The sequence below is a fragment of the Sciurus carolinensis genome, chromosome 7 (genome assembly GCF_902686445.1).
Source record: "Sciurus carolinensis chromosome 7, mSciCar1.2, whole genome shotgun sequence".
Classification (NCBI taxonomy): Eukaryota; Metazoa; Chordata; class Mammalia; order Rodentia; family Sciuridae; genus Sciurus; species Sciurus carolinensis.
Window position 1 is genome coordinate 154,820,198 of NC_062219.1, and position 16,035 is coordinate 154,836,232.

Below are 16,035 nucleotides of genomic sequence, written 5' to 3' on the forward strand. Positions count from 1 at the left end.
GCGCCCTGCGCTCTCCGCGGGCCTCGCGGCCAATGAGGCGGGCGTCGGGGGCGGGGCCCACGCGGGGCGCGCGTGCGCCCTGCGGCGCCGGGGGGAGGCCGGCGTTGGGGGCGGGGCCGCGCCTGCGGGGCCGGTGGGGCGAAGGTGGGGCTGCTCGCAGGCGCCGTGCGGACGAGAGCGGGATGCCGGGCGCGGTGCTCTCGGACCCGGACGGCGACCGGAGGCGCGCGCGGTGCTCGGGAGGGAGCGGTGCGGGGCTGCGTCCGGCGGCTCTGCGTGGGGTCGCCTGCTCCTGGCCGCTCGTCCGAGGGAGGAGCGCCGACACCCGAGACCTGGAGGGGAAGGCTATCGAGCGAGCCCCGGGGGCGGCCGAGGCGGCCGAGCCCCGGGCTCGAGGTGCCCCGCGCCCCGGCCCAGGGCTGCTGTCCTAAACCGTCTCGTGGGGCCTGTAGAGGGGAGGTGGGCATGGCCGCCTCTGCAGAGCAGCCGCAGCCTTCTGTTTTTCGTTTGTTTTAAATGGAAACTTGTAAGTAAGACGAAACTATTGCACCGAGGGTCCTCGCAGTCTTTAGGTAATGCTCAGTGACCTTTTTTGAGTGTGTGTTGTGGTTCTAGACACTATCCTCCTGCATTGCCATTTAGTCGTAACAGGTTGGAAGAAGTGTGTATTACGGTCTTAGAAGGAAAGTGTGCGCAGAGATTAGCTGCCCAAGATCGCACATTTGGTAACGGGGGAAGCTGAAACTGATGGTGGATCTTGTGCCTGGGGTCACTGCACTTGCGGTTACTTCAATAGTGGAATGTATTGTAGAGAAGAATAGGAGTGAAATGAAACTGGATTCTGATCCTGCATTACGCATAAGAAGGTCTGAATAATTGTTGAGCCCTTCGACCTCTTCTTTAAAAAAGACATTGGCTGAAGCAACACTCATGTTATTTTTTTTATTCATTTACCACTTATTGAGCACCTGATACTGTGCTGGATGTTAGGTATTGAGCACCTGATACTGTGCTGGATGTTAGGTATTTAAAGACTAAGCTAAGACTCAGTTCCATTCCTTTAAAGCTCACAACCTGGTATGGAGACCTTAGGTGTCAAAAATGGTGTGAGGCAAAAACGGGAAGTTATTCTCCTTGTAGGTATGATATGTCAAAATACATACCACTGCCATATATAACTCAAAAGAACAAATAAAAATTTTAAAAAATAGTGTGAAGTAGAAGTTGCATATGGTGATCTGGGAACATAGGTCAGAGAAGACTGTAGAAGATAAGGTATGGTAAATGAATAGAAACAAGTAGTTAACTGAGACTGCGTGGAAGACAGGAAGTAAGTCCCAGAAATATCAGAATAAGATTCCAGTTGGTGGACTTTATAGGAAATGAAGATCTTAACTGGAACTTTAAGTATGGAACTAGCTCAGTTATCCCTGAGGTTAGAATCTTTAAGAAGTTTTCTGTTGTTTGTTTTGTTTAAGTGTAGAGCCGGGAATAGAGAATAAGGACAAATAGCCATGGGACTCAGTATTAACAGGACACATATCCCAACTGAATTGCGGTGAGTACTGATCCTAAACTGTCTCCCCAGCGAGTCCTGCAAGTCTTTCCACCTGGAGAACCTGTACCCATAATGTGCATGGTGTCTGAGTTTTTCTACCCAAATAAGGAGGGTGTGGAAAGACTCATTTACCAGTTTTCTCAGTGCCCCATTGAAAGAGGGCACAAAGTCATAATTTTCAACCATGCTTACAGAAATCAAAAAGGCCTCCATTACCTCGCTAATGGTCTCAAGGTCTATTACTTGCCTCCGAAAGTTGTGTACAATCAATCTATGGTTCATGATTCTCTTTTCACTCTATTTGTTCAGGAATCACTATAATCCATTCCCATAATTCTCTGCCATGGTCCTTGATACTGTCTTCTATACTCCAGATGATCATTGCAGACTTTTTGGATTTGCTGATGTCAGCTCTGTGGTTACAGATAAACTTCTAATTGTATGTTTGTGACACACATCACATTGTCTGTATCTCTTAAACTAGTAAGGAAAACACTGTAATAAGAGCAGAGATGAGCCCTGAAATGGTGTTGTCATTTCTAATGTCGTAGCTCCTGTTGACTTCAGACCCATTTAGGAGGCATAGCAGTATAACTAGGGCTGTCATCAGAACTGATCACAGAGAAGGAACCAGTTTGCTTAGTGGTATCCCTGAACTCATCAGAAATATCCAGATTTAAATTTCATAGTTGGAGGAGAGGGTCCCAAGAGAATCATTTCGGAAGAAGTACAAGAAAGACACCAGCTACCTGACAGGGTGTGTCTTTGGGAGGTTTAGAACCAAGGATGTTGGAAATTTGGGGTTCAGGGACATAGTTTTCTTCATAGGTCCCCTACTGAAGTGCCGCCTAGTGATTATGGAAGCAGCTAGTTGTGGTTTACAAGTTGTTGGAATTGCTGAGGTGCTTCCAGAAAATCTTATTTAATAATACGAGCTTTCAGTAAAGTCTTTGGGCAAAGGATTTGGAAAAAGCTATCTGACAACTAAAGTTAGGGGCATTGTTGACTCTAGAAAATATCCATCACATAGTGAAGACTTTGCACCTGGAGGAATGTTGCAGAAAGAACAGAAAAAGTGTACAAGCAGGAGGCAAGAAATAAGTGTTGCTGATGGACAAGGGACTGAATGGCTCCCCTCTCGCTGTGGCGCAGTAACAGGATGAGTGTTTGCCTTGTCAGCTGTGTTCAGCTGTCTCTCATCTTCCAGATGAATGACTTAAATTCTTTGTTGATGTTGCAGTTGGTGCCATTGGGCAGGGGTGCCTGGACTCATCAATATCCTCAGCGAAAAAAGCGGTGAGAACCATGAAGTGTCCAAAACCAGACAAAGGAAGCCTGGGCTGTGAAAGTTTGAACAGTTGTAATGATTCTGTTCAGACCATTGAAAAATAATCTTGCTTTTTTTTATTTTTAAAGTTAATTTATTAAGTTTTGCTGCCTCTGTATCATTCAGTGTTTTATTTTGAGGGAAGATAAATGTATGCAATTCCCAAGTGTAGAAACTCAGGAATTATTTAAAATGTAGGAGAGAATGTTTAAACTGAGGTGTGCCATTTTTTAGATTACTGAAACCTAACAGAGATGTTTTAAGATCATATTTTGAAAGAACTTTGGGTGCTGAATGGACAAACATTTCTGAGTTTTTTTGGCCAGTTTTTAATGTTATATCATTAATCAGCTATTTATCAGATATTTTCAAGTTTTCTTTAGGGAAGTATAACAATTATGTAAAAAACTTTAAATCATGTCTACACATGTTCATTAGACATTAAGTCAAGCTCTTAGAACATTTTCCTGGGTCCACTTAGTAAGAGTTATGCATACTCAGCAGGTTCCTGGAAGAGGATGTTCTGCCAGTTACCAGGTTGTGTTGAGCACCTGCTTATGTGTGAGATTTTGAACTAGACTCTTTCTGCCGTTAAGGACCACAGATGTGTTCTCCCTGGTAATCATTCAAATGACTTCTTTTGTTGTCACGGTTGACATGAAATGATAAAGTAGTCAACATGCTAAAAGTGCCAGTTGACACTCGGGAAAAGTCAAGACGTGTTCCAGCACTGCTTCTGTCCTGTCCTGCATGTTCTCCTGAGGAGTGTTCGTCTTCAATCATGCTTATGAAGAGACATTTGCCTTAATTGCTGATGGTACTGCACAGAAATCCTCTACATTTTCAGTGTACGTTTGATCCTTTGTACTTTTGTGCTTTTGTGTTTTCTGAGTAGAATGTATGAGGTGTGCCATCTCAAAGCCAGCTGCTACCCTGTCCTTTTGATGAGTCACTGCCCCTCACCGTGCCAAGTGATGTCTGAGAAGTTTTGTAGTGTGCACAGAGCCTTTACCCAGAATGTCTCATCTATAGCAAGCCAAGTCTGAAACCCTGAGGGACAGTCTCTGTGGGTGGATGTTGACTGTGCTCACTCTCCAGACCCACAATATCCACATGGTGTGTATTGTGATTTCTTTGAACTCCTTTTATTTTTTTAATTGTAGATGGACCTAATACCTTCATTTTGTTTAGTTTTTTTTTTTTTTTTTTTTTTTTTTTTTTAATGTGGTGCTGGGGATTGAACCCAGTGCCTCACACATGCTAGGCAAGTGCTCTACCAGTGAGCCCCAGCCACAGCCTGAATTCTCTGAACTCTTGAGAATAAGTTTTTATGAGAAAAGGATGTGAAGTCAAAACACTGACGGCACTTGTGGTGGGTGCACTAGATGGATTTTATCTTGATTGTGATTCTGCACTTTTTTTTTTTAAAGAACAACATTAACAGAATTTCTTACCTTTTAGATTACCACCAATTTAAATAAATACATTTGTGTTTTATTTGTATGAAAACACTAATGCAAGAATTCAGTTTCTAAAATCTAGAAGTTAGGGATTCCTTTGTTGAAGAAAAATGGACTGATCAAACCATTTCATCTTACTAGGATTTTTATGCTTTGAAAGTGACATGAATATGACATAAAAGTGCCAGTATTCATAGTAAAGTGAAAAACAGCTAATATTTGGTTTTATTTATTCTACTTAGCAGTTTTTAAATGTATACTACTAGATTTTATTTTTTTCTTATTTTTTCTCAAAATTGTCATTTAATTCTTCAGTTGTTCTTTAAGATGAAAATAGAATTTAAAATTACTTGATTTTGCATGTTAAGTGTAATTTACAAGTTTAAATTATTTTCCCTTTTTTAAACAGATGGAATTAAATTCTGATCAGCATGTAGAAACTGTTCTACCCTGCTACCTAAACATTTATTTGAAAGTGAACTGCATTGATGAGGAATTTATTAAAAGTACATTCTGTTTCATTTGCTATTACAGTTGCACGTGTAAAACTACACGTTGTGTCCAAAAAATAAAAGCAATGATGACGTTTTACATTTTGACCAAAAAGATAAATAAATAAAGAGTAAGCAGCAAGCAAATGATGAGGAAAACAAAAATAAGTCATTCTCAAGGGAGGAGAGTTTCATTTAAGAAGGTGGTGTCAGCAGTGTCAGCTACTACAGACAGAGTTGAACACCAAAGACTTAGGTATGTTTACATGCTATGAACTGTGTTCCAAGCACTGTCATAAGCACTTCATTACATCCTTTTTTTACAATAACCCCATTTTACAGATAAGGAAAATGAGGTTCAGTGATTTAAGCAAGATCATACAGCTGATAAGAGGCCCAGTGGGGACTTAGATTCAGGCGGTCTGGCTTCTGAGTCTGTGCTTGATACCACTGTTCTTGCCTCTGAAGAGTGGAGTTTAGTAAGCAAGAGGTCCCTTTCATCTTTACTAGTGGCAGCTTCCAGGGAGCGTAGGGGAAAGGGGGACCCAAGCAATGCCTTCTGCTGAAGCAGACTCCTGGCTATGAAGGGGAACAGAGAGCCCATAACTACCGTAGAACTCAGGACCCACAGGGGCAGGGCCTAGGGCTTCAGTGTGCAAGAAAGGTGAGTATGGACTGGGGAGATAGCTCAGTCGTTAGAGTGCTTGCCTTGCAAGCACAAGGCCCTGGGCTCAATTCCCAGCACCACAAAAAAAAAAAAAAAAAAAAAAAAAATGTGAGTATGTTGCAAACAGGAAAATGGCAATAGAGAACAGAAACTCAGGAAGGGGCATTTGATACAGAGAGGCCCACAGGAGAGAGTCTGGAATCTGCAGTAATGGAAAGGAATCAGCCTTAGATGGAGAGGTGAATCTTTATTGCTTTGGTCATCATAACCCTATTTGTGGAATTTGGAGGAAAGAGCCCCAACTGGCCACATGTACCATATTCATCAAGCTTCCAGAATGTTCTCACTCATTTAGCAGAACCTGGTTCAGTATATCCTGCTTTGATCCAAAGTTAACCAATAACATTTCAAAAATGAATCACCATTAACTGTTCAACTATTCTCATAGGATAGGGAATAGAATTTTGCTCTTCACCTGATTTTCTGGGGCATCTCAGCTTTTCCCACTCAGGTATAAAAAGAACGAACATATTTACATACTTAAAATTTGGTGTAAAGTTAATTTAGAGGGCTCATCTTTAAATCATGCTATTTGCATTGTACCATATAATCTAGCTGAGCAATGGAAACAAAATTTAAAAACTTGAATCCTACCCTTTAAAGTAATAATTGAAAATGAAATAAATATATGGAGGTCTATGGGTAAAAATACTAGTCTTGTGATCATGGAGGTCAACACCCATCAGTGGTGACTTTCTTTTCCACACAACAAAATCCTAAACTCAGGTTCTTTTTCTATTCAGTATCCACTGTCAGTCAACCAGGATGAACTCTGATTTTCTATCCTTGTGCCTAGTTTAATCCAATGGAATATATACCAGAGGAGCAAGAACTTTGGAGAAATTGGGTTATTCTGACTTGGGCAATGGTGCAGGGCAGCGGGATCAGAGACTACAGCAAAAGGACAGAATGGAGAAGGCAAAGCCTTCTGGAAATCTGAAGGAAAGCCAATGGACATTTGGCCATATCTGAAGGCTCTATTCAAAAGCTCAGGAGTCAGAGTCCAAGGTCAGAGTGTGAGCAGGCTTGCTTTCTCTGAAGGCCCATCTCCTTAGCCTGCAGAGGGCCACCTTATTGTGCCTGTACAAGACCTTTTCTCTGTGACCCCACATGTCCAGTGTGTCTGTTGGTCTCTCTTCACAAAAAAAGCTTAAGTGGGAGGAACTCAAGTTTGGAGGAGAGAAATGGTAGAGGAATATTCCTGAATATATCTTGTTCTACCTCATTAATGGCCCTTTCCTTCCTCATCAGAACTCTATCTCCCAGCGAGAAAGCAAGGAACTAGACCAAGTTTCTGTCTTGGCTCTCGACCTCATGGCCAGCCTCTGACTGGAATAGGTATGCCTCCTATACTGGGCATAAGATTTCTTTAATGGGTGACATTTAGCAGCATCTGGACATCTGCATTGAAAATGATCTCTTGAGTTTCCCTTGGTGCAGAGGGTAAACAGGACCCTGTGACAGCTGTAGAGAATAATTACTCTGTGATACAGGCCAGGTCTCTTTTAGGTGGTTGTTACTGAGCTAAGCCTGTGAAGTGGTAGTAGGAATACAGAAATGCAGACCTCTGTGTAGGCATATGTGGAAAATCCCTTTTGTTTTAGCTGCTCTGTCAGGTTAGTTTGTTATGGCAGCCCTAGTAAAGTAGTGTGAACTGAAGAATCACATCACATGAAATGTGCAGGAGAATGTATTTTGCTGTAAGAACCAGGAACTGAATCTTTGCTTATGCTGTCACTTCCTGTGGTGGGGAGATGGCTCCATCCCCTCTGGACCCTCAAAGCCTAGTGTAGTACCTGAGATAGGTCATATCGTCAATGAATTATGAGTGGAATGGATGATGGAGTGAGAAAGAAGAGAGACCTTGCACAGAGGTTGTGCAGAAATAATCTGTAGTAACACTCCTCAAGTTTTCTGGTGTCAGGACCCTTTGTACCTTTAAAAATTATTTTGATTATCTTCTCAAAAGAAGAAATACAAATGTCCAAAAAATGCGTGAAAAAAATTCAACATCTCTAGCAATTAGGGAAATGAAAATCAAAAACTACTGCATTGAAATTTCATGTGAGGATGACAATTATCAAGAATACAATAAGTGTTGGTGAGGATGTCGGGGAACAGATACTCTTATACATTGTTGGTGGGACTATGGACTAGTGCAACCACTCTGGAAAGCAGTATGGAGACTCTTCCAAAAACTAGGACTGGAACAACCATATAACCCAACTATACCTCTTCTCAGTATAAATCTGAAATGTCTAACAGCATACTGTGGGGATGCAGCCACATCAATGTTTACAGCAGCACAATTTACAATAGCCCAGCTATGGAACCAACCTAGGTACCCTTTGACAGATGAATGAATAAATAAAATGTGGTATATGTACACAATGGAGTATTAGTCAGCCATAAAGATTGAAATTATGGCATTTGCTGGTAAATGAATGGAGACTATCATGCTAAGTGAAATAAGTCAGACCCAAAAAAGTCAATTTTGGAAACTAGTCTAAAATAAGAGGGAGGAAAAGGAGAGAAAAAGACAAAAGGTGTGTGGGGTGGCTGGAATTCTGTTAAAATAGGAGAAAGATCAGTAGACTAGAAGGGGATTGAGAGGGAGGGAGGAGGGATGGGAAAAAGGAAGAACAGTGAAATGAATTTGACCTTAATTTCCTATGTGTATATATGAATATAACAGTGAAATTTGCCATTATGTATATTTGCAAGGCATTAATTTAAAAAAGTACAATAGCAGATCGGTAGAGGAAAGAGAACGGGGAGGGAGGAAGGGAGGAACAGGGAAATACTGAGGACTGAATTATAGCAAATTATATTCCATGCTTTTGTAATTATGTCAAAATTAATCCTAATATTGTGTATAACTAAAAAGAACCAATATAAAAGAAAAAAAAAGTTGTGATTGTGTATTCAGTGGCCCCAGAACCTGAACCAGTGAACTATAAATAATATTCTGTTGACTTATGAAAAATATTGTGAACCCAAAGATCTTTGTGGATGATATCTATCAACACTTACCTTGTTAAAAATAAAACCTGAAAAATTTTAAATGTTAATTTTGTTTGAAGTAACGATCAACCTATATTGTATTACTGTAACAAACATGTAAGAAGAACAAATTTTAACTCTCTTTAATGACTAGTTTATTGGAAAACAGCTATATTTTTCTGTTTCCACATTTAAATTTTTTTTGTGATACAACAGAAGCTCAAGCCAATATTGTATTTTTTCTTTTTTTCATTTTTTCATTTTAATTTATTTTTATTGTAAACAAATGGGTTACATGTTGTTTCTGTTTGTACATGGAGTAACAGCATACCATTTGCGTAATCATACATTTACATAGGGTAATGGTGTTTGATTCATTCTGTTATTTTTTCCTCCCCCCCACCCCTCCCACCCCTCCCACCCCTCTTTTCCCTCTATACAGTCCCTCCTTCCTCCATTCTTGCCCCCCTTGAATCCCCCATTATGTGTCATCATCCACTTATCAGCGAGATCATTTGTCCTTTGCTTTTTTGAGATTGGCTTATCTCACTTAGCATGATAGTCTCCAATTTCATCTATTTGCCTGCAAATGCCATAATTTTATCATTCTTTATGGCAGAGTAATATTCCATTGTATATATATACCACAGTTTCTTTATCCATTCATCAATTGAAGGACATCTAGGTTGGTTCCACAGTCTGGCTATTGTGAATTGAGCAGCTATGAACATTGTCGTGGCTGTATCTCTGTAGTATGCTGATTTTAAGTCCTTTGGGTATAGGCCGAGGAGTGGAATGGCTGGGTCAAATGGTGGGTCCATTCCAAGTTTTCTAAGGAATCTCCACACTGCTTTCCAGAGTGGCTGCACTAATTTGCAGCCCACCAGCAACCACATTTAAATTTTTGAGATATGTTTTTATGAGTAGGAAAAATTGCACAGTTTTGTGGTCAGAGAAAAATCATTTTATACAAATCACATATTGTATGAGTTAAATACATTTAAATTGTAATTTCCAGGTAATTGTGGACATGCTTTGATTTTACAATATGACAGGTGATAGTTTCTTTAGGGTTGGGTTATCTGAAGCGGTATCACTAACTTTGATGATCTTTACCCATGTGAGATTTTGTGACATCTTGGTAATATTGATCCACTGAGGTATTTACCTCTACCAAATGTCAAAAGATTTCAGTATGTAGTATCAAACAAGCATAAGAGAACACTAATATAGTCTCATCAGGAAAATAATGATTGGGATGTTGGAAGCTCAGTTATCTAAATGAAAAATTTGACTTGAAAGCGAATATTTTTTATTCTACAGGATGTACAACTAGAAGAATACTCCATCTATGGATGAGGTATCAAAGTGCAATCTACTGTCATGTATAACTAATTAGAACAAATAAAAAGTGGAAACAAACACTGTCAATCATTTTCTTTGAAGTGACAGTCTCTCTATGACAATGCCAATAACCAAAGTCTGCATATATCATAGTTTTGACTGTTAATTGTTCTTTCAAATGAAGATGGTGTGCAATGAATCCAAACCGCTTGGAGGGCACAGCTCGTCACCAAGACGCCCCCTTATCTTGGTACATAGCAGAAGTGCTTTATCTGCACTTCGCATTTATACACAAAATATCAGGAAAGACGTGTGCTTCCGGGTGGAGGTTTGAGGCCACCCGGCGCTTTGCGGCGACGCCCCTCTGCACCTCGGGTGTCGCCGAGGCCACGCGTTCCCTCGCGCTCCGGCCGGCCTGCTTTCCCGGGTCAGCGCCCAGGCGGACCTCAGGGAGCAGGGGTCTTCCCTGAGAGCCTCCCACCGCGGAGAGCCGGCGCCCTGCAGGCCGCGCAGCCCGGGACCCAGCCCGCCTGCCCCGCGCAGGCCGGGCGCATCGCCCCTGCGCGGGGCGCGTCCCCACGCCGGGCCTGCTGCTCGCTGTGTAGGCTGCTGGACTCGGTCTAGAAGCGGCAGCGGTGTCCGCGTGGAACCAGTGGGAGCAGAAAGAACCGATTCACACAGACGTTCCCTCTTTTCTGTGAGCGATAAAGTTAAGATTAAGGACAACAAAAGTCAGGGGCTTACGCGTCAGCGAGTCCGAGTTGGCCACCCCGCTAACTGACCTCTTCGAGGCTGAGCTCGGAGCCTTCAGACTGTGCAGCTGAAGCGCCACTGCTGCAGTAAGCAGCGATGACTGCTGCCGCCGGTCAGATTCTGGGAGTCATCTATTTTCTTTCCAAGAGCTGGACCGTTCTCGGGATTTCCAGTTTTTTAGGAGCAGGGTCACTAGTTCTCCAAAATATCCCCAAGCAAGCCGGCACTGATTCGTTTTTAATCCTGCGCTCGGAGGAGCCTCATGTTTGCCAAAGGCTTGGGGCACCCAAGGAGCAGGGTGCCTAGTCCCTGTAATTTACCCAGCTTTTTTTTTTTTTTTTTTTTCCTATTGATCTGGGTCTTTAGTCAAATAAATTAACAAATTGATCAAATAAATTAATCATTTGCTCCTAGCCAGCCAACTCCTATCCCTGTCTCTGGTAGATAAAAATGAAAAGTGCCGCCAAGATTGGAAAACACTTTAATTTAATTTGAAAATCCTTTTTTTTTTTTTTTTTTTTGCGGTGGTGATTGAACCTAGGGCCTTGTGCTTGTGAGACCAGTACTCTACCAACTGAACTATATCCCCAGCCCCTGAAAGAAATGTCTTTTATCAAAGTTTTAGGACTGTAGCATACTAAGTTCCCGGACTGGACATACAAATTGTCCTTAATGATTGCTGTGGAGAGTCCAGAGACTTTGGTTGAGGTTGGGGATAAAGAATACTGTGGATTCACTTATTCTTTTTGTTTTCTTTTGAAAAAATGGTGACGTGTGTGGGATAATTACTTTGTTTTAAATTTTAATGTATTTTTGGATAGTAACAAATTCACACAGTTTAACATTCACAAGTTTTCCCAAAAGGTGATCCAAGTGTTCCCAGGCAGTTGATTCCCAGGCCAAAATGCAAGCAATGTTTTGAAATGCTTGTGTGTTTCCAAAGCTACTTAAGGGATGTACAAGAAATTATCTATGTACCTAAATGTAATTTTTGTAATTGACTGCTTTTTCTACTGTATAAACTTTTTATCGATGGGTTTTGAATCTCTGTTTTCAGTATAAGCTCCCCTAAGTCCCCTAAATATTCTATTTTAGGCATCTGCCATATTTCACTTAATTTGATTCGCTTGTCCATCCTCAGAGACTTCGTCTCTTGATGTAAGAAGTGCTGCAATTAGTAATTCCATATGTACATTTTCTGTCACGTGTTTAAGGGTTCCTGATGAATTCCTAGAAGTGGAGTGGCTAGGTCAAAGGATATGTGTAACTTTGATAGATTTGCCAAATCATTCTCCATGGGTGTGGTACAGATTTTGGAATGCACCCATAGCAAAGGAACTGTCCTCTGTGGTCATGAAGAAAATATACCACATTTGCAGGAGTGGTATTTGCCTTCAGTAAAGATAATTTTCAGAGAAAGTGTCAGTTGTTCAAATGAGCCCAGTGGTTTTATGCTCATATTTTGGAAAAGGAATGACTACTCTTTGAAAATGGCTGTAAGAACCAAGCGGCTCTCTGCGGTTACAAACAACTGGAAGGACAGAACCTGGCAGCCTCTGCCTGTGGGTCCTCCCAACACCCACTCTCCTGGTGCCTTCTTTCTTCCTCCCAGGACTTAGACCACTTTTCCCTTTAGTGGCCTTATCTGGCCTTATCAGAAGTCCGCAGAAGTCTGTAGATGTCTGCTACAGACAGGAACTTGGAACGATTCTTCACACCCTGGGGGGCAGCTCAAGACAGAGCCTGGGGCAGACCCAAGGTCAGGTCCCTCCAGGAGAGAGGCCCAGAGCTGGGCGCATAGCGACTCCTGCCGGGAAGATCACAGAACTGCATGCTCAGAGAGTAGGGATCTGCATGTGTGGGGAAGGAACCCAAATAAGGACTGAAGGAAGTGTTCTTAGATCCTTAGGACTCAAAACGAAAGAAAAGTAAAGACAATTAAATAATGCGATTAAGGAATAAGCGGCATTGTCCTGTTGTATCCTTAGTGGCAAGAAGTGAGCGCACTTGTGCCCCAGCAATGCTGACGAGTCTGAGTCAGGCAGCTGGACGCCGCTGGCTTTTTCGTATTTTCCTCTCAGAAGCCAAATCTTTGGCAGTAATTACTTGTAGTTGCACCTTTATAAAAAGATGTTTGTACCTCTTTCCCCCATTCCTTTTCATCACTTTTCAAGGCCAACTCTTGCAATTTAATTTTATTGGATGAGAAACTAAACAGCTAATCAGAAAAGGACATTTAGACATGTTCAAGGTCCCAGAGAAATGAACCCATAGGGGATGAAGGGCAGGTGGATAGAATTTTGGAAGCTGAGGGGCTCTGAGCACAAAGTTGCCACTGAATGATTTTACACTGGACTGTAACATGACCAGATTTGCATTTTAAGAGACAGCCAGCCGTGATGCCTGTGTCAGAGATGGTTAGAAAGGCCAAGGGAAAAGTTAGGGCATTAGCACAGGGGCCTGGCAAAGATGCTGAACACATTTACAGAGCAGCGTGTTAAGCTCATTCATTCCTGCAATGCACCTTTAGTGCAGGCTGGTTTTAGCTGCATCACCCGCCATGCTTGGCTCTTCAGCCATGACCAAGTCAGACAGTAGCCTTACATTTCTGTGTGAGGAGAAATGATAAAAATAAAACAACAAACTAGACACTTCCAGATAGAATGGAAATAAAACATTTGATATGATTTGAGGAAATCATCTTAAGAGAAATTAAAAACTGTGAAAAACCAGGTATGGTGAAGACTCCTGAGACTTCTAAGAGAAGGGGATAGTTATCCATAGACCCTGGGACAAAGTAGCTTGAGTAATTGATGGGGGAAATGTACATAAGCTAATGTTTCTACCTCAGATATCAGTAGAATTGCTGGGCTTCACTGTTAAAAAACTGCAGATGATCTCTGTTGGGGCAACTGTGTGGGTACTGGTGCCTTTCTCCAAGAGTGGACGTTTTTCAACTCATGCAGTTTTGGGAAGATGAATCATTGGGTTACTATCATGTTCTGTTAGTAAGTCCTAAAATGCTCATGTAAGGTGCAAGTAAAGATATCAGTGAGGGAGTCAGGGATGAAGGCTGGAACTCCGGAGAGGAGTTTCTCTAGAATACAGATAGTAGCTGTAGTCCAAACCAGGAAAAAAGAACTACATAAGGCTGTACTACTCAATATGGTGGCATGTGCCTATAAAGTGCTTGGAATGTAGCTCAGATGAAGTGAAGTGAGCTGAAGTATAAAATCCACAGCATATTTCAAAAATAGAAAGTGTGCATTATTATTACTTTAATAGATTTTATTTTTAGAGCAATGTTAGATTTAAGTAGAAGGTATGGAGTTCCCATAAATCCCAACACTCTTGCTGTTTCCTTGGAACCAGTGCAAGATTTGTTACATTTTAAACAATAAGTGGACCCATGTCAATACATTAGTATTAACTAAAATCGATAGAATTACATCAGAGTTCACTCGATGGGTTTTGACACACGTATGACAGGTGTCATACAGAGTAGTAGTTCATGCCGATTCTTCGATCCTATAGAAACTCCATCGTCCTGGATGTCTTTGGCTGCATCTTGATGCCCTTGGTGTGTGTGTGTATATGTGTGTGTGTGTGTGTGCGCGCGCGCGCGCCCGCGTGCATCAAACCCAGAGGCTGACGAGTGCTAGGCAGGCGCCCTACTTTCAGAACAGGAGAAAAGGCCGCAGACGGGAGGAAAAGAAGGTCTGGAGGATGCGGGCGTAGGTCCTGCCTCCTCTCGCGTGCTGCGCGCGCTCCACCGCCTGAGCTGATCCCCGCGGCCACACGGAGCCGCTTCCCCGGGTCCCGGCTGCCTGCGGGGTGGTGTCAGCCCCCAGCACGGGAAACCGCCCCGGCTGCTCGGCCCCGCCTCGGCCACGGTCCGCCCGCCGGCCCCGAGGAAGGCGCAGGGCTCCCCAGGGCGGACGCGGGGCTGCTCGGAGCCCCCAGGAAGGCCGGGAGCTCGGCCCAGCCGTGGGAGCGCCGGGCTGCCCGCACGGCGAGGCCCGCCCGCACGGCGAGGTCCGCTGGCCTCCAGGGTCGCCGGGGCGGGCCTCCTTCCCCAGACCCCGGCCCGGCCGTCCGCGCCGCGGGCCAGGCGCGGCCTCCCTTTCTCCGACTTCCACGGAAGTCCTGGGTTCCTGAAGTCAGTCCACAACGTCCCGGAGACACAAACCCGCAGCCCGAGTGGGGAAGTCCGGCGGCCCGAGGGTCGCTTTTGCCCCACGTTTCTTTCACCGGTGCATCGTACTCGCGCGCGATGCTGGGATCTGCCGCTGCCTGTTCATGCGCGCACACGACACGACACGACACGACACGACACAACGGGCCTCTACAGCTCCCCAGCACTTCCCGCCCTCACTCCGCCGACCCTCCCTCCCTGGCCTCTGCGGACCTCCCTTCGATTTTCATGAGACCCATCCCCACCTTTCGCTGTTTCATCTCCAACTTCGGCATAGGAAAGAAAACACATGAATCTTCACCTTCTGAGCTTGTCCTATTTTACCTAGCATAATGCACCCAAGTTCCATTCTTTTCTACAAAAGATATAAGTTCATTTATGGCTGAATAAAACTCCATTATACAATATATGCCACATTTTCTTTGTCCATTCATCCACTGATGGACACCTAGGCTGGTTCCACAGTTTGGCTATGGTGAACTGTGCTGCTATAAACATGGGTACGCACGTATCACAGCAGTGAGATGACTGGTTCTTCAGGAAGAACACTCTGGAGTGGTATAGCTGGTCATATGGTGGTTCCATGCCCAGTCTTTTGAGGGATCTCCATTCTGACTGGCATAAAGGTCGTACTAATTTACAATCTCACCGACAGTGTAAAAAAATGCTCCTTTTTCTCCACGTCCTCTCCGGCATTGATTATGTGTGTTTTTGAGGACAGCCATTCTGACGGGTGTGAGGAAATCTCAGTGCGGTTTTGATTCGCATTTCTCTGATTGCTAATGACGTCCAACATTTTTCCATACGTTTGCTGACTCTTTTTCTTCTTTTGAAAAGTGTCCGTTTAATTCATTTGCCCATTTATTAATTGCATTATTGATTTTTGGTGTGAAGTTTTTTGAGTTCTTTATATTTTCTAGACATTAATCCTCTGTCAGAAGAGTAGCTAGCAAAGATTCCTACCATTCTGCAGGTTTTCACTTCACATTCCTAGTTGTTTCCTTTGCTATGCAGAAACTTTTTAATTTGATGCTGTTCCACTTATTAACTCTTGGCATTATTCCCTGAGCCTTAGGTGTCCTATTGAGAAAGCTCATTGCTCATACCTATATGCTGGAGTGTTGACCCTATGTTTTCTTCTGGGATTTGGATAGTTTCTGATCTAATTCCTAGGTCT

The 16,035-nt window shown here is 43.1% G+C and overlaps 1 pseudogene; it reads left to right on the forward strand.

The window, feature by feature from the left end:
* Positions 1–182: 182 nt before the first annotated feature.
* On the forward strand, positions 183–4,048 carry LOC124989478 (phosphatidylinositol N-acetylglucosaminyltransferase subunit A-like; annotated as a pseudogene).
* The last annotated feature ends 11,987 nt before the right edge of the window (positions 4,049–16,035 follow it).